Consider the following 18,967-nt stretch of genomic DNA (forward strand, 5'->3'; position numbering starts at 1 on the left):
AAGTGTCCACACACACTAGATTATTTCTTACAACTATTGCATAAAGGCAAAAAAAAAAAAAAGGCAGAAATATCTTTTTATTGGAAAAGAGATCTAAATTCAAATAAGGTAGAAGCAAAGGTAGGAGAGCAAGAGCCAAAATCAATCCATTTGTCCTCTTCTACTTTGCAATTTATATTTTCTATACTTTGCTAAGGACTGCCAGAAGAATGAACAAATCCATCTTGGAGGAAGTACAGCCAGAATTTTTCTTAGAAGTGAGGATGGTGAGAGTTCATCTTGTTTGCTTTGGAAAGACCAACCTCTAGAAAAGGACATTGCGACCTAATACTCCCCAGCATGTTTTCTCCTTTTCAAAATGGTTGACTGAGAGCTTGACATAACTAACGCCATGATAAAACTATAAATTTTTCTCTTTCCTCTGCCTGCCTTCTCCTCCTTCACATACCTTTGTTAATGGCTTTGTTTTGACCAAATGCTAATGACTTTGTTCTTTGTTTTGATCTGATGCAAATAACTTTGTTCGTTAGACCACCTGTGACTTACAACCCCCCACAGGGAAATCAGAGCCCAGATGTCTGATGTGTATATCTTTAGCCTGATAAGGAGATGTCTGACGTGTATCTCTTTAGTCTAATAGAGTCTTTTGTCACTATCTTGTAATGAATAACTCCTCTGACCATGCCATCTGCAGGCTACAAAGACACCTCCAACCCTTGTAAAAATCCTGTATAAGCTCAAATGTAAAATTGCTCTTTGGGACTCCATAGAGACAGGCTGTGTTGCTGTCAGGTTCCTGGTGGTGTATCAAAAAACGTCTCCTAAATAAACTTTCTTACTCTTCCTGACTTGGAGTATGTTTCATTGGCTCGACTGCTCCAGGGCACAGACCCTAACTGGGCAACATGCATCATGTTGTTAAAGTAGAAAGTCAGCAGAAATGAGGAAAACCCTTCCATGAGATGGATTGACATGCTGGCTGCAACAGTGGGCTCAAACATACCAAAGATTGTGAGGATGGTCCAGGATCAGGCAAATTTTTGTTCTGTTATAAATAAGGACACCATGAGTTGGAGATGACTTGATGAGAACTAACAATAACGACAAAGGAAGCAAAACAATCTCTTGGAAGATAGGCATCAAAGAGGGTAAGGGAGATGGGGTAAATTAGAAAGAATGTCCAAGGATACATGGAGGAGGTCACAGATATGCTACTCATTGAAATTGCAATGTTTGTGTAAGGTTTCAAAAAACAAAAACCCGCACCTGAGCCAGGGTTCGTCTTGTGGGATTAACTTTAATTTGAACAGGTAGCACAACTTGCGTGTGTGTGTGTGTGTGTGTGGGTGGGTGGGTGGGTGGGTGGGTGATGTAGTGCAAAGGGGACCAAAAGAAAACTAACATTTGTTGGGTTCTTGCTATGTGCTAGCAACTCACTTTTTCTCATATACTTCACATACCAACCCTGAGCCATAGATATGGTTTTCTTTTTCCACAGGGGAAAGAAATTGGGAGTCAGAGCAGTGAGAACATGCCTAAGTTGGCACACGGACACCACACACTGTGTGGCTCAGACCTGGACTATGGAGACAGGCAGCATGGGCCTGGGGGCCTGGCTCTGCCACTAATCAGCCCTCTGACTTGGGTACCTGTGATGGTCAGTTTTATGTTATCAACTTGGCCAGGCTGCAGTCCCCAGTTATTTAACTGAACACTATTCTAGGCGTTTGTCTTAGGCTGGGTTCTCTAGAGAAGCAAAACTAGTAAAGCATATATATATGTATCAAGGAAACAGCTCATGCGATTGTAGAGGCTGAAATGTCCCAAATCTGTGGATCAGGATAGAGGCTTCTCCTGATTCAAGTATCCGCAAGGGCTGGCAACCCAAGATCGACAGGTAGGAGACCAGGACTCTTGCTCACAGGCTGTGAAGGTTAATGAATCCCAAGATCGGCGGATAAGCTGCTAGGTTAAGTCCCAAGAACAGGAGGCAGCTGCAGGATCCAGAGAGGGCAAAAGCCAGGATGTCACATATTCAGAAGCAGGCCACATGCCCAAGAAACTTCCTTTCAACTAACTGGCTACTCAGCAGATCCCATCATGAGGGTGATCACATATAAACACTGAGAATCACGGCCCAGCCAAGTTGACACACGATCTTAACCATCACAGTGTTGCTGGGAGATATTTTGTAGATGTGATTAAAGTTCATAATCAGTTGACTTTAAGTATGGGAGATTATCCTAGATAATCTGGGTGGGCCTGATTCCATCAATAGAAGGGTCTTAAGAGCAGGGCTGAGGCTTCCTGAAGGAAAAGAAATTCTGCCAATAGCTCTAGGCTGTGTTCAAGAGATCCATCCTGTCCTTGGTGGCCTGCCCTACAGATTTCAGCCCTGATTAGCCAGCCCCCAAAATATCACATAAGTCCATTCCTTGCAATAAATCTCTCTCTCTGTATGTGTGTGTATATATCTCCATATACATACAAGTATACACACACATACACACACACACACACACCCCTATTGCCGTCGAGTCGATTCCAACTCATAGCAACCCTGTAGGGCAGAGTAGAATGAATAGAACTGCCCCCTAGGGTTTCCAAGGAGTGGCTAGTGGATTCCAACTGCTGACCTTTTGGTTAGCAGCTGAGCTCTTAACCAGGGATCCACACACACGGGTAGTCACCAACTTATAATGTATTCAAGTTACGATGGACTGCACTTACAACCATCCTTTTTTTGTACATCTTATCGTTAGTAAATATGTACTACATACAATGTTGCAGTATGTAATTTGCTGATGTTATCATTCTCATGCCAACCCCCAAAGACAAATAAAGATTGGATTTATAAAGATAATGATAATAAAAAGCAATAATAATCAAAACTAAAAAAAAAAAAATGAAGTATTCGACTTATGTCAGAACTGACTTATGATGGAGTAGTCAGAATGGAACCCAAACCAAACCTGTTGCTGTTCAGTCAATTCCGACTCATAGCGACCCTATAGGACAGAGTAGAACTGCCCCATAGGGTTTCCAAGGAGCACCTGGTGGATTCCAACTGCCAACCTTTTGGCTAGCAGCTGAGCTCTTAACCAGGGTACCACCAAGTCTCCATCCGTGCGTGCGCACGCACACACACACACACACACATCCGACTGGTTCTGTTTCTCTATTCTGCTGGAACTCTCTTGGATATGTTGTGAAGATTAAATAATGTATTACTGTGTATGAGGTGCACCTGGCAAGATGCCAGGAACCTTAAAATGGGTTTAAAGATGGTACCTGGCATTATGAGGACTCGGCAAAGACAGGGTTCAGTATATAGCCAGTTAGCTCCCCAGCCTGACTTCTTGGAAACAAGGCAGGGTTTTGAAAGTTCTAAGCAGTTCAGTCATGGCCAAGGAAACAAGAGCAGTGTATTTGTTGTATAGCAACCAAATCTCTTGTGCGTCTTTTGAGTAGGAAACAGGCAGGGATGCCCTACTCAAAAATGGCGGCCGACCGCACCACTTTGAATGTGTGTCGCTTTCCACAGGCCTGTCATGCGATGTGCGGTTATTGGCAGGACTGTGGAGAGCGACACACATTCAAAGTGGTACGGCCGGCCGCCATTTTTGAGTAGGGCATCCCTGCTTGTTTCCTACTGGAATCAAAATCCCACTGGCAAGAGATTTGGTTGCTGTGCAATGTGTAAGCTGCCCTTATTTCCCTCAGCCACGACTGAACCGCTTAGAACAGATTTGAAGCCCTGGAATCTTCCCTCAACGCAGACTTGGTCAAGAACCGTGGCTCCTGGTATGGGCTGTATCACTAATTTAATGTAACCTTGAGCAAAGCTGTGACCTCTAAGGGCCTTGGTTTCCTTTCCGTAAAATAAGGAGACTGCACCAGAGGATTTTTGTATAAACTCTTCCAGCTCTAGTCTTCCCTGGGTCGGTTTTGACCTAATTTATTAGAGTTTTATTAGGTATTGTCTACTTCCTGCAACCACCAGATGAGATCTATTCCATTACTGATACTTTCAGGGCTGCGCCTACATCAATGTCCCTCTAATTACTGTGGTTTATGGCCGGAGAATGCAAACTAAGTTTAATATTAACCTGAGTAGAGCATTCATGCCAGTTCAGTCAGTGGTTACAGAGTGTCTGGTCTGCCCCAGACGATGAGCCGAAGGGGATATAAAAAAGCATTAAATTCAGTCCCTGCCCTCAAGAAGCACAGGAAGACATCTAAGAATTAGATGCTTCTGGTGGTGCAAACAATGTTCTCGCCTGTTAACCAAAAGGTTGGAGGTTCGAGTTTACCCAGAGGTGCCTTGGAAGAAAGGCCTGGTGGTCCTCTTCCAAAAAATCAGCCATGGAAAACCCTATGGAGCACAGTTCTACTCTGACACACAAGAGGTCGCTGGGAATCAGAATCGACTCCATGACAACTGGTTATGAGTCCAAACACTATAGGAAGTAAGAAAACAGGAAAATAAGATCGCTCTGAGCTGGAATTATCAGAAAGACTTAATAGAAGAGGTAGGAGTTTAGATAGATGGGTTGGCTACGTAAGAGCCCAGGAAGAAGTGAAATCTCTGCCTCTCAATATGCATCATGTATGCCAAAGTCGAATGCAGGAGGGTTTTGGACTATTTGCATCACTGCTTGCCTTTGTGAGCCCAGCTGTTTGAGAAGTGAGTGCCTCATTTTGAGGTTTCTCTCCTCTTCTCCCTGACACTTTCCCCAAGTGCTGTTGTTGTGTGCAAGGAAGAGTGTGAACAGTAGGTGCAGTATATCACATTTACACACACACACTTGCAGATGCCAGGATAGCCCCATTGTCTGTGGATTTGGAAGCCCCACAGTAGACTAAGTTCCATTAAGGCTGCGACCGTGTTTCTTTTGCCCTGCATGTCTCAAGCCTCCCACAAAGCAGGCCCTCAACTCACATTTATGGAATAAATAAACAAAAATATTAAAGGGCAAAAGAAAGGTCAGTGCTCTCCAGGATATGAGAGACATAAAGGAGAAGTTTCCCTATCTAAACTTTCAGTGACGTTAAAACCGTAACAGCAGTGATCCTTATGCTTTTTATATACTTTTGAGATTCTTTGATTTTTGATATCAGCTTAATCAGACTCCTTGCCCTCACTCCCTGCAAAATGTTGCTTAAGTCCCACTGGCAGGACTCTCCCTACTCAGCTAGCCATTGATGGAACCACTGCCAAAAACTTGCTGGAGCTGAACAAAAAAACCAGTGGGTGTGAGTAGAAGAAAAGTTATGCTTGAATGACAAGCAAACACCAGAAGGATTAATTTTACAAGCTTACCTTTGAGATCAGATAAAGGCAACTTGACTTTTTAAAGACAATATTCATTTTTATCCGTTTAATAAACAGCTCTTGGCAACATTGATAGTTATCTTTAATGGGCAGAAACAAAGAAGCTTGATTAACAGTTAAATTTAAATTGTTCACTAATCTTAATTCGATTTATTGCCACTTTCTTGATCATCTTTTGCTAAATGGGTCTAAAAAAAACGCCTGGTGATATGTGTAAGCAAGCCAGAAATTCTGAAGACTGTGGTCTAATGAAAGCAAATAAACAGGGTTTGCAAAATAATTCAGAACTCTGAAAGAGCCAGTGTTTGGGAGGTGTAAATATAGATTTCTACAAACAAGAAGTTAATAATCATAAGTCAACATGCATAAGGATCACTATAAAAATTGAAACTGTAAAAAAATACCCTCTGGATTCAGGAAAGTTTCCTGGTTAATTGCAAAATAATTGTGAAGTTCCAGCTCGATGATGATTAACATTTATATTTCAGCAAGATTTTGCAAACATGCATTGAGCACCAACTATGTGCAATGAATAGTCCTCAAAACACACTGTATCCAACCGATGCAATCAGTCATTACATATTTCCCAAGGGCTGGACTAGGAGTAGTTGGATAAGGTAGTGCACATGTACTGTTTTTGTCTGTTATTTGCCGCCAAGTCAATTCAGACTCAAGGAGACCCCACGTGTGCAGAGTACAGCTGTGCTCTATAGGGTTTTCAGGGTTGTGACCTTTCAGAATTTTGATTGCCAGGCCTGTCTTCCAGGGCACCTCTGGGTGGGTTCGAATTGCCAACCTTTTGGTTAGTAGTCGATCATTTAACCATTTGTGCCACCAGGAGATACCTTTTGCCTGTAGCCTCTATGTGTTTCTCCTTTTTCTGTTAATAACTGAATTTTCCTTTGTGGAACCACTCTCCCCCATTCCATGCCATGTGTTTCTATGGGATTGATCTCACCTTCCTAGCTCCAAGGGTATTAAAGTGATCATGAGCTGCTCAATCATCTTTTGGCCATGGGAATTGTTTAAAAATGGGCACAATTCTAGACTGAAATGGAGATGGATCTGCCTAGTGAGACTCAATTCTGGGTTTTTGTTGGAAAGTTTTGGGCAAGAGAGCCTCCCTTCCTATGACTTGTAAACTGTAAGGGTGATGAGCTGAGACCCTGCTTAGAAACACATCAACACAGAGGAATGCAGAGCCCAGAGACAGAGAGAGTCTTCATAGCGGTGCTGGGTATCTTCCACTTGCTCCCAGATCTACTCTTTCCACTTCACTACCTGCTGACTAAATGGACTTTATCAACCTCTCTTCCCCTCTGGCTTCCAAGTGGGAGCCCCAGCAGGAGATTGGAGTAAAGCTGGGTTGTTATTCCCCCTGCCCCTTCTGTAGAGTCCCTGCTGAAGGCTAGAGCTCCCTCTCCACGCAGTAATCTGCAGGTTCCAATAACCACTTTTGCTTTGCTTCTTTAGGCCTAGAGGTGGTGATGATATTCTACTGTTATTTGCTCTGGTATTTTGATATTGTAATTTTCTTGAATCCTGCCCTTATCTTTGTAAGTACTCCTCTTTTTAAAATTCAGTTTTCATTGTATGATCTATTTTCTGCCAGGACCGTGGCAGATAAAATGAGATTGTTGGATCCAGCCATGCCTCAAGACAGTGATACTTCCAAACTTTTTAGTTACTCGAGCCAGTAAATTATCTTTTTCCTTAAAGCTGTTTGAGTTGGGTTTTCTGTCACTTACAACAGAGTCTTAATATAGGTTCTTTTGATTGCAGAGATTCACACAAGACACTTGTTTTTTTTTTTTTTAAGAACACCTATCATCTAGAACTGGGAAGGTGCTCTAGAAGCCAGCTCCTTACTCCGGTTCTTTCGGCCAACGTGATATCTTACTTATGGCTCTGTAAGTCTCTCTGTAAATTGGGTCCATTTCCCTTTGCTACCAACTGACCAGTCCTTCTATATTTTCCAGTCCAAAGGAGTCTAAACTAATTCGCTTGTCTAACTACCATCAATGCTATTGGGGTGAGGCCTTTCCATTGACCCATCTCATGGGATTCTGACCATTAGTGCATAAGCTGTCCTAGGCTCATATGCCCACTTCTGGCTCCATCAGTGGCTACCATGTGTAAGAACAATTTACCTGCATAGAAAGTGGTGGGAGGGTCATTTCAGCTAGGAAGACAAGCTGGGCACAATGGCCGACAAGTCCAGCATTTGGTCTCTTGGGCTATTGGCATTAATAATTATGTGAAAACAACAATACCAACATGTACTAATCAGATTGGGCTTCAGTTTTTACCGTCATAGCCAATTCCTGGCTCCAGTTATTCACAAGGCTCACTTTCCCAACCTTGAGATTTATGAAATACCGCAAAATCCTTACAATAACCACTCTGTTTTACTGGAGTTAATTTGATGTGAATTTATGTTACTTGAAAATAAAAAAAGCCTTGATTGAAATAATTTCAAAAGAGAAAAACAATTTTGTCCAGGGAGAAGGAATCTGTTTATGAGTAAAAATGACTTTTATGGATTATTCCTGATAATGCCTCCAACATTATGACTAGGCACAGGTCACTTCACTTCTCTGAGTACAATACGAGGGATAAAAGGAATAACGAATAATGTCGTCTACCTCCTAGTAATATTGCCAGAGAATATTAAGAAGGTATCTTAAGAGGTCGTCCACTCCTATCTCAGGCAGGAATAGTTTTCTTCTAGTTTCTTGAACCTAAAGAAGAGAAGGGAGCAATGGTTGTTCAGTGATAGAATCCTCACCTTTCCTGTGGGAGACTGTGGTTCAGTTCCCAACCAGTGCTCCTCACAGACAGCCACCACCCGTCTGTTAATGGAGGCTTGTGTGTTGCTATGATGCTGAACAGGTTTTAGTGGAGCTTCTAGACCAAGATGTATTAGGATGAAAGGCCTGGTGATGTACTTCTGAAAATTAGTCAGTGAAAATCCTATGTAGCACAATGGTTAGATCTACAACTGAGCAGTGTTTTATTCCATTGTGTGTGGGGTCACCTTGACAGCAGCTGGCAACAACAAGAAAAGAAGAGAATTGTTCCAGATTTTCTGAGATGTTACATTTTTTTCTTCTTCACTGACTTCCCAGCAGTGTTTCTTTACTTCCTCCATGGTGTCACAGAGACAAAGAATCAGTGGGTTACAGGACTCCTTTCAGGACTTGCGGAGCTGACAGCATGCGTTGGACAGTTTGGTCAGTAGTAACTTCCTCTTTGGGAGTTTGGGGGTGGGGCACGAAAGAGTTAGCCTGGAGGGAGGACAAGATTACATGGGGAAGTTACATTTTGGGGTTTAGTCTGCTGCCAAGGCCCGCCCAAAAGAATGGCTGGAGCCATTTCCCTTGTATCCTGGAGCCTGGAGGTGTGGGAGTCTGAGTAGGAGGAAACTTGGAGAAGTTGGATCCTTTACTAAGGCTGAATATTTTAGGGGACCTGTGTAAATCCATCTTTTATTTTCTAAAGAAAGAAAATTTGACCTTTTTTCTCCTGAAGTAAACATTTCAGTATTTTTTTCATTTTTCCCTCTCTTTTTTTCCTAAATTTTATTTAGTTTGTTGTTGTTGTGGAAACTATACACAGCAAAATGTATACCAATTCAACAGTTTCAATATGTACAATTTAGTGACGTTAATTACATTCTTCCGAGTTGTGCAACCATTCTTACCCTCCATTTCTGAGTTGTTCTTCCCTCATTATGATAAACTCATTGCCTCCTAAGGTTACTATCTAATTTTTCGAGTTGCTCTTGTCAATTTGATCCCATATAGATAGTTCTTAAAAGAGTGTAATGCTCAAGGCAGACCTTTTTACTAGTTAAGCTAAACTATTGTTTGATTTTAAGATGACTTCAGGAGTATTTTTGTTTTAAGGTTATCTCAGGGCAATAGTTTCATGAGTTCATCCAGACTCCTAGGCTCCAGAAAGGCCGGATTCCATGGGAATTTGAAATTCTGTTCTGCATTTTCCCCCTTTTGATCAGGATTCTATGGAATCTTTGATCAAATTTTTCAGTAATGGTAATGGGCACCATCCGGTTCTGTCTAATGGCAAAGGAGGCAGTCGTTCATGGAGGCATTTAGCCGCATATTCTATATCCTCCTCCTATTGACTCTCCTTCTTCTTCTGTTGCTCTAGGTGAATAGAAACCAATTGTTGAGACTTGAATGGCCACTTGCAAGTTTTTAAGGCCACAGGCACTACACAATGAACTAGGAGGTAGAACAGAAGCACTAAACACGTTATTAGGGCAATTAACTGGGATGTCCCATGATACCTTGATCCTAAATCTCTAAACCAAGGAACCAAATCCCGTGAGATGTTTGGTTGTACATAAGCAGCCTTAGCAGCTACTTTTTTTTTTTGTCATTGTTTTAAATATATCTATTGTACAACTTTTGCCAATTCAACTTTTTACAGGTGTACAACTTATTGACAGAAATTACAATAATCAGATGTGCAATCCTACCCTTAATGTGATTTTTACATTACTGTTAACCCTCCCCCCCCCACCTTTTTCTCCTCCCTTATACCCCTGGTAACCACTAATAAACTTTGGTCTCTATACATTCGCCATTTCTTGTCTTTTTATATAAGTGAGATCATCCAATATTTGTCCTTTTGTGATTGGCTTATTTTACTCATCATAATGTCTCAAGCTCTGCCCACACGGCACTATGTATCAAGACTTCATTTCTCAGACTGACTAAGTAGTATTCCATTGTACAGACATACCACATTTTGTTTATCCATTCTTGTGTTGATGGGCATATGGGTTGTTCCCACCTTTTGGCTGTTGTGGATAGTGCTCCAATGAACATTGGTACACAAGTCTCTTTTTGAGTCTCTGCTTTCAAGTTTTTTTGGCATACACATAGGAGTGGAATTGCTGGGTCATATGGCAGTTCTGGAAACCCTGGTAGAGTAATGGTTAAGTGCTGCAGCTGCTAACCAAAAGGTCAGCAGTTCAAATCCACCAGGCACTGCTTGGAAACTTGATGGGGCAGTTCTACTCTGTCCTCTAGGGTCACTATGAGTCGGAATCGACTCAACAGCGATGGATTTCGTTTGATTTATGGCAGTTCTATTTTTAGTTTTTGAGGACCAGCGACACTGTTTGCCACAACAGCTGCACAATTTTGCATTCCCATCAGCAATGTAGCAATGGATAATTGTTCTAATCCCCTCCCATCTTTGCCAGCATTTGTTATTTTCTGTTTTTTTTTTTTAATCTTAGCCATCCTAGGGGAGTGAAATAGTATCTCATTGTGGTTTTGATTTGCATCACTCTGATGGCTAATGATGTTGAGCATCTTGTCCTGTGTTTGATGAAATGTCTATTGAAGTCCTTTGCCCATTTTATGATTGGGTTGTCTTTTTGTTGTTCAGTTTTATGTATATTTTGGTTATTAGATTTTGTCAGATACATAGTTTCTGAAGATATTCTCCCAGTTCGTAGCCTGTCTTTTCACTGTTTTGGTAAAGTTTTTTTGATGAACAAAATTTTTAATTTTTATGAGGTCTCATTTATTTCTTTTGCCTTTTGCTGTTTGTGCTTTTATTATATTAGATAATCCATTGTTAAAAGCTAGGCCTGACAGCATTGTCCCTGCTTGTTCTTCTAAGAATTTTATGGTTTTGTTTTTCACGTGTAAGTCCCTAATCCATTTTGAGTTTGTTTTTGTGCACGGTGAGGCATGAATCCTGTTTCATTTTTCTATATATAGAAATCCATATTCGTACCACCGACCTTTTGGCTAGTAGTTGAGCATGTAACCATTTGCAGCACCCAGGGACTCCACAATTAATAGTAGTAATGATATTTATTTCATTCTCATACAAACTTTTATATTTAATTTTATGCTAAGCAGTATTTGATATAACAAAATAATTTAGATGTAGCTAGGGAGTTTGTTTTAAATGGAATTGACTTACGTTTAATGACTCCAAACCACTTTAACAGGTTTTACTTGTTTATCTAAGAGATATTGGAAAATGAAAAGACATTTATTTTTCGTTTTTCCTGGCATTAACTGGGGACAATCTCACCACAATTCTACTTTACAGAACTATAAGAAAAGGAACACTCAATTTGATGTTCATGTAAAATATAATTACCCACTTTTCTTCCTTTACACCATGTACTCCGTAGACAAGATGACAAACCAATAACTACATAATACACTGCCTGTCATTAATAATAAGTATACTCTTGAAATTATTTCACAACAACACTTATTCGAAATGTCTTTTATTTGCTTTGTGACTATTTTACGGACATTATAGCCCCTCGACAAGTATTGCCTGTTTCTAAACAAAGATATAAGTAGAGATCTACTGAGCAAGTTAATTCATCAGGTGCAATCGTAAATAAGTATCGCAAATTTTAACACGTACAAAATTTGATTTCCAGCCACGCCTCTTGAGGTGATTACTTTGACAGGGCCAGTGTTCATGTACCAAGATTGTAGAGTGACCCATGTCCTCCATTTTGTCCTACAGAAATATCACTCATCCTTCAAGGCTCTTCACAAAGGCCACCTCCTGAAAGAAGCCCTTCTTCAGGCTTCCAAGTAAATGTGGGAAATTCCAACTTTAAATTTGTATAGTGTCTGGTTTCTCTTTCCTGTGATTAAAATAAAGCTAATAATAATAAAAATTACGCTGACTTATCACTGAGAACTTCCAATGTGTGCCAACAGTGCTGAGCTCTCTTCTTTCAGCATCTCATTTATTTATTTATTTTTTTACTTTTATTGTGCTTTAAGTGAAAGTTTACAAATCAAGTCAGTCTCTCATACAAAAATTTATATATACCTTGCTATATACTCCTAGTTGCGCTCCCCTAATGAGACAACACTCCTTCCCTCCCCTCTCTATTTTCGTGTCCATTCAGCCAGCTTCTGACCCCCTCTGCCCTCTCTTCTCCCCTCCAGACAGGAGCTTCCCACATAGTCTCATGTGACTACTTGATCCAAGTAGCTCACTCCTTACCAGCATCATTTTCTATCTCATAGTCCAGTCCAATCCCTGTCTGAAGAGTTGGCTTTGGGAATGGTTCCTGTCTTGAGCTAACAGAAGGCCTGGGAACCATGACCTCCGGGGTCCTTCTAGTCTCAGTCAGATCATTAAGTCTGGTCTTTTTATGAGAATTTGAGGTCTGCATCCCACTGCTTTCCTGCTCCCTCAGGAGTTCTCTGTTGTGTTCCCTGTCAGGGCAGTCATCGGTTGTAGCTGGGCACCATCTAGTTCTTCTGGTCTCAGGCAGATGTAGTCTCTGGTTTATGTGGTCCTTTCTGTCTCTTGGGCTCATAATTACCTTCTGTCTTTGGTGTTCTTCATTTTCCTTTGATCCAGGTGGGTAGAGACCCATTAATGCATCTTAGATGGCCACTTGCTAGTGTTTAAGACCCCAGATGCCACTGTCCAAAGTGGGATGCAGAACGTTTTCTTAATAGATGTTATTATGCCAATTAACTTGTATGTCCCCTGAAACCACCTCATTTACTCTTTACGGTGCTCCTGCAAAGCAGGAGTCATTATTTCCACTTCATAGATGAAGAAACTGAGCAAGAATTTGAACTCAGGATTTAATTCCAAAAATGGTAGTTTTCACACTGCTATAACACTTGATTTGCATTTGAATTGTGTGTGACTTTGTCTCCCTGCTCAATCCAGAGGAGCACTGGTGGCTAGTAGTTAAGAGCACAGCTGCTAACCAAATGGTTGGCAGTTCAAGTACACCAGCAACTCCTTGGAAACCACATGGGGCAGTTCTACTCTGTCCTATAGAGTTGCTATGAGTCGGAATTGACTCGACAGCAATGGGTTTGGTTTGGTTTGGTGCTCAACCCGGAAGTTCCCTCCTGGCAGGTACCATTATGTGATCATTTCTGTACCCCTCACAACGTCCTGCATAGCAAACCAGTTGCCGAAGAGTCAATTCCAACTCACGGTGACCCCAAGTATGTCAGAGGAGAACCCTCAATGGGGTTTTCAGTGGCTGATTTTTCAAAAGTATATCGCCAGGACTTTCTTCCAAGAGGCGTCTGGGTGGACTTGAACCTCCAACCTTTCAGTTAGCGGAGTGTGTTAACCTTTTGTAACTCTTGGGGACTCCATCTAGCCAAAAAATGCTATATTTCCTAAATTCCAAAAAGCAGCTTTTTTTCCTCCCACATTTAAGTGTCTCTTTTGCGTGTGCGGAAACCCTGGTGTCATAGTGGTTAAGTGCTATGGCTGCTAACCAAAGGGTCGGCGGTTCGCAATCCACCAGGCGCTCCTTGGAAACTCTGTGGGACAGTTCTGCTCTGTCCTATAGGGTCGCTAAGAGTCAGAATTGACTCGATGGCACTGGGTTTGGTCTTTTGGTTTGGTTTTGCATGTGTGGATATGTATTTGAAGAACAGAAATTTATTGTCTTACAATTCCGGAGGGCAGTAGCCCAAATTCAGGGTGTTGGCAGGGCCATGCTGTCTCTGAAAGGTTAAGGGGAAGATCTTTTCTTTTCTCTCAGCTTCTGGTAGCCCCAGGCGTTCCTTGGCTTGCAGCTGCAGAGTATCTTCATTGTTTTCCCTCTGTCTGACATTTAAATGTCTCCTAAATTGAGACATACATTCAATCAATATCTTCATTTACGTAGTAGTCTTTTCCTAAAAAAAAACGTTATTAGCACTTAGGTTTCTCTAAACCAATTGCATTTAGAATCAAGGAGTAGATATAGAAATAAACACACAGAATTCAATTGAAACTACATAGAGAAAAGATCAGATCACTGTAGAGATAGATTCCTTTAGATTTCTTAGTGTTACCTTGACACAATAGCTGCAACAATGGACTCAAACATAACAACAGTCATGAAGATGGTGCGAGACTAGGCAACGTTTCATTCCATTATACCTAAGGTCTCCAGGAGCCGGAGCTGACTTACTGACAACCAACAACAACCACCTGAGTATTAAGCAGAGGAAGCATTCAGAGGGTAATCTGTTTGAAAGTGAAAGGGGAGATAATCAGAAGTAGCTTAGTAGAAATAAAATGTTGTCAGTTCAGTGGTTTCAGGGAAACATTCAGTTTAGACCAAGACCTCACGAGGAAGGAAAACTGCTGAATGCTTACATCTTAGTGATCACAAAAGCAAGGTGAGTTGGGGACACTGCTGGTGGTCACTGAAAGAGTCCATTGTCCATCTGACCCTGAGCTGCGTATACTCCACTCTCAGATGTCCTGGCAATTTATGGTAAAGGCATTATAAACTAAATAGGGATAAAACCAAGCCTATTGCCGACGAGTCAATTCCAACTAATAGCGACACTATAGGACAGAGTAGAAATAGGGATGGACTGGGAAAAATGTTGTAGTCAACGAAATGTAGGTCTCTATAAAGGTTCACCTAATTGTGTTCATGCAGGACCTGCACATAGAACACAAGGCAGTCGTTTAAACAGAACAAGGGGATACTGTGTGGTTTAAAATTGAGGAAGGTGTGCATCAGGGTTGTATTCTTTCACCATACTTATCCAATCTGTATGCTGAACATGGAATGAGGAATATTGCTGATGTCAGATGGACCTTGCCCGAAAGTAGACAATACCAGAAAGATACTTACCTGTGTTTTAATGACTATGCAAAGGCATTTAACTGTATGGATCATAACAAATTATGGATAACATTGCAAAGAATGGGAATTCCAGAACATTTAATTGCACTCATGAAGAACCTGTACATAGACCAAGAGACAGTCATTTGAACAGAACAAGGGGATCCTGTGTGGTTTAAAATCAGGAAGGGTGTGTGTCAGGGTAGTATCCTTTCACCATACTTACCCAATCTGTATGCTGAACAAATAATCTGAGAATGTAGATCAGGATTGGAAGAAGGCTCATTAATAACCTGTGATATGTAGATGAAATAACCCTGTTTGTTGAAAGCTAAGAGGACTTGAAGCACTTACTGTTGAATATCATAGACTACAGCGTTCAGTATGAATTGCACCGCAACATAAAGAAAACAAAAATCCTCATAACTGGACCAATAAGCAACATCATTGTAAACAGAGGAAAGATCGAAGTTGTCAAGGGTTTCATTTTACTTGGATCCAAAGTCAATGCCCATGAAAGCAGCAATCAAGAAATCAAACAACATATTTCTTTGGGTAATCTGCTGCAAAAGACCTAATTAAAATATTAAAAAGCAAAGATGGCCCTTTGAGGACTAGGGCGCACCTGAGCCAAGCCAAGGTATTTTCAATCACTTCATATGCATGAGAAAGCTGGACAATGAATAAATAAGGAAGACTGAAGAATTGATGCATATGAATAATGATGTTGGTGAAGAATACTGAATATACCGTGGACTGCCAGAAGAATGAACAAATCTGTCTTAAAAGAGGTACAGTGAGAATGTTCCTTAGAAGGGGGGACAAGGAGCCTTTGTCTTACCTACTTTGGACATGTTATCAGAAAGGACCTAACAACAACAATTTATTCCCTCACAGGAGGTTAGAAGGCCAAGTTCAGGGTGCCAGCTCTTGGGAAAGGTTTTCTCTCTCTTTGTTGGCTCTGAGGGAAGGTCCTTGTCTTAATCTTCCCCAGGTGTAGGAGGTTCTCAGCGTAGGGACCCGGTGTCCAAAAGATGCGCTCTGCACCTGGGTCTCCTTTATTGGTGGTAAAAAGGTCCCTCCCTCCTTGTTCACCTCTCTCCTTTTATCTCTTGTAAGATAAAAGGTAATGCAGGCCACACCTCAGGGAAACTCCCGTTATGTCAGATCAGGGCTGTGGCCTGAGTAAGGGTGTTGCATCCCACCCTCATCCCCTTACAACTGATTGACTGATCATATCAGATTCTATCATGGGGGATGATTACATCATTATGTAGCAGGCAAACCACTGAGAATCACGGCTCAGCCAAGTTGGGATATATCGTTGCGGGACACAATTAAATCCATGACAATAACCTTTTGCTTTCTTTATGAACATTGTCCTTGATGTCATCCCACAACTCGTCTGGTCTTCAGTCATTAGTGTTCAATGCATCAAGTCTATTCTTGAGATAGTCTCTAAATTCAGGTGGGATGTAGTCAAGGTTGTACTTTGGCTCTTGTGGACTTGTTTTAATTTTCTTCAGCTTCAACTTGAATGTGCATCTGAGCAATTGAGGGTCTGTTCCACTGGCCTTGTTCTAACTGTTGATATTGAGCTTCTCCATCGTCTCTTTCCACAGGTGTAGTCAATTTGATTCCTGTATAGTCCATCTGGCAAAGTTCACATGTACATTTGCCATTTATGTTATTGAAAAAAAACAGATTGTAGGACCCAAAAATCTATCATGGGATCGCTTGCTTCATTTCTATCATCAAGACCATGTTTTCCAATTACTGATCCTTTTTTTTTTTCCAACTTTCACATTCCAATCACCAGTAATTATCAATGCATCTTGATTGCATGTTTGATCTATTTCAGACTGCAGAAGTTGGTAAAAATCTTCAATTTTTTTCATCTTTGGTATTAGTGGTTGGTGTATAAATCTGAATAGTAGTCATATTAACCTGTCTTCCTCGTAGGTGTATGGGTATTACCCTATTACTGACAGTGTTGTGCTTCAGGATAGATTTTGAAATGTTCTTTTTGACAATGAATGCAACTCCATTCTTCTTCAAGTTGTCATTCCTAGCATAATAGACCATTGGATTGTCTGATTCAAAATGGTCAATACCAGTCCATTTCAGCTCACTAGTGCCTAGGATATCTATCTTCAAGCATTCTATTTCATTTTTGACAACTTCCAATTTTCCTAGATTTAATCCAAGGAAATGGCTCATGCAGTTGTCGAGGCCAACATGTCCCAAATCTGTAGGTCAGGAGTCAGGCTGGTTGCAGGGGCTGATGGACCCAAAATCAGCAGGTCAGGTGGCAGGATTCTGGCTCACATCCCAGGAAGCTGAGGTCAGATGATGACGAGTCAGATACAGGACCCAGAGCAAGAGTGAGCCTTGCTGGAATATGCATTTATATACTGGAGGCAGACGCTGCCCCCAAGGAAACTCCACTTTTGACTGATTGGCTGCTCATATTAGATCTCATTATGGAGGTGATTACATTATATATTATGGAAGAGCAATCAGTCCAATGTCTGCCAAACTACTGAGAATCTTAGCTTACCCAAGTTGACATATAACATTAACCATCACAAAGACTGATTTGATAGCAGCTAAAAAAATATATATATATATTTTTAATAACAAATTTTTTTAATAACAACAGCAATTATATATATGGTTTTATTATATGCCCTATCAAAGCTTTTGAAATGCAGATGGAGTATAGATTACAAATAAATGAAATTTTAATTGCTTTTTGTAGCATTAGTGATAAAACTTTGACTTGATTAGAATTATTGGTATAAACTCTAACCCAACTGAGCCCTAAAATTCCTTCTCACCCCACTCCCATCTTCACTTGTCAAGAAAGTAACCATCCTTCCGCTCATCTCATATGCCTTCTACTTTATGAAGCTTTTCCTGATCACTACACCTGGGTGCCATTTCTCTTTCCTTTAGTATCTTATAGCACTTCTGGTAGAGTTTTGGTATTTAACATACCCACTATTAGGCTCTAAGTTCTCCAAGGGCAAGATTTTGTTCCACTCATTCCCTATAGCACCTAGTATACTGCCTTGCGCACAGTAGGTCTGCAATAAATGTGGAAGCAAAAGAATTATAAAGTGGAAATTCCAGCTTTAAAAAGGAAGTAAACTAGGATGTTACTTCAACAAAGAGTTTGGCTTCATAGTTTTGATGGATAGTTACCTTAATGCACTAATATAAGATTCAATTTACAAAATTTCAATGGACCTAGGAACAGTTCCTTGGCAAAAAAACAATTACATGGATTATTCGAAGCAAGTCTTGCCTTTTAAAGTTCTCGTTAATATAGAATTGATGCCAGAGGCCTTTTTTAGGTCAATTCATTGTCTCACGTTTATTTGTTCTCCCAGAAACTAGCCCAGCTTTTAAGCCCAAACGTATTACCATCTCTGATGGAGGGAAAGGTGTAAATAATACAGCTTGTTCTAGGGTGATTCAGTTTGTGGGAGAGAGCACAGCTTCAGAGTCAGAAGTTCCTCAGATTCGATCTTGCCTCCATCACTCACTGCTACGGCCCTTGAGGCAAATTTTAACTTCTCTGAACTATATCTTTGTAGGTAGAATGGCAACAATGACATACCCACCTCATAGGAGAGTGGTGAGGATAAGATATAATGTATGAAAAGTACCTAGTTCCCAAAGCTTAATTAACTGTGGTGATGGTGTTGTGGCGGTGTGCCCTGTAGTCAATTCTGACTCATAGCAACCCTATAGGACGGAGTAGAACTTCCCCATAGGGTTTCTTAGACTGTAATCTTTATGGGAGCATATGGCCAGGTCTTTTCTCCCACAGAGCTGCCGAGTGGATTCAAACCACTAACCTTGTGGTTCGCAGCCGAGCACTTAACCATTGCGCCACCAGGGCTTCTTCAATTAGAGGTATCTTGCCTTATTCCTGAGGCATGATTATGTTCTGTCTACTGCAATCCTGAGGGTAAGAAGTAGGAAACTTT

General features: G+C 41.0%; 1 protein-coding gene across 3 annotated transcripts in view; it reads left to right on the forward strand.

The window, feature by feature from the left end:
- Nucleotides 1-18,967, forward strand: part of DNAJC5B (DnaJ heat shock protein family (Hsp40) member C5 beta) — a 157,823-nt gene that overhangs the window by 16,668 nt on the left and 122,188 nt on the right. Inside the window, exon 3 of one of the 3 annotated variants that reach the window (XR_010317767.1) lies at nt 11,873-12,411. The exons of 1 other annotated variant lie outside the window; for it this stretch is intronic. The gene's annotated coding sequence lies outside the window, so the exon portion shown is untranslated. Of the gene's footprint in view, nt 1-196; nt 1,189-11,872; nt 12,412-18,967 lie in introns of those variants that run through there. One more of the 3 variants, XR_010317768.1, reaches the window with a different exon arrangement.

Source organism: Loxodonta africana, chromosome 14 (genome assembly GCF_030014295.1).
Source record: "Loxodonta africana isolate mLoxAfr1 chromosome 14, mLoxAfr1.hap2, whole genome shotgun sequence".
Taxonomy (NCBI): domain Eukaryota; kingdom Metazoa; phylum Chordata; class Mammalia; order Proboscidea; family Elephantidae; genus Loxodonta; species Loxodonta africana.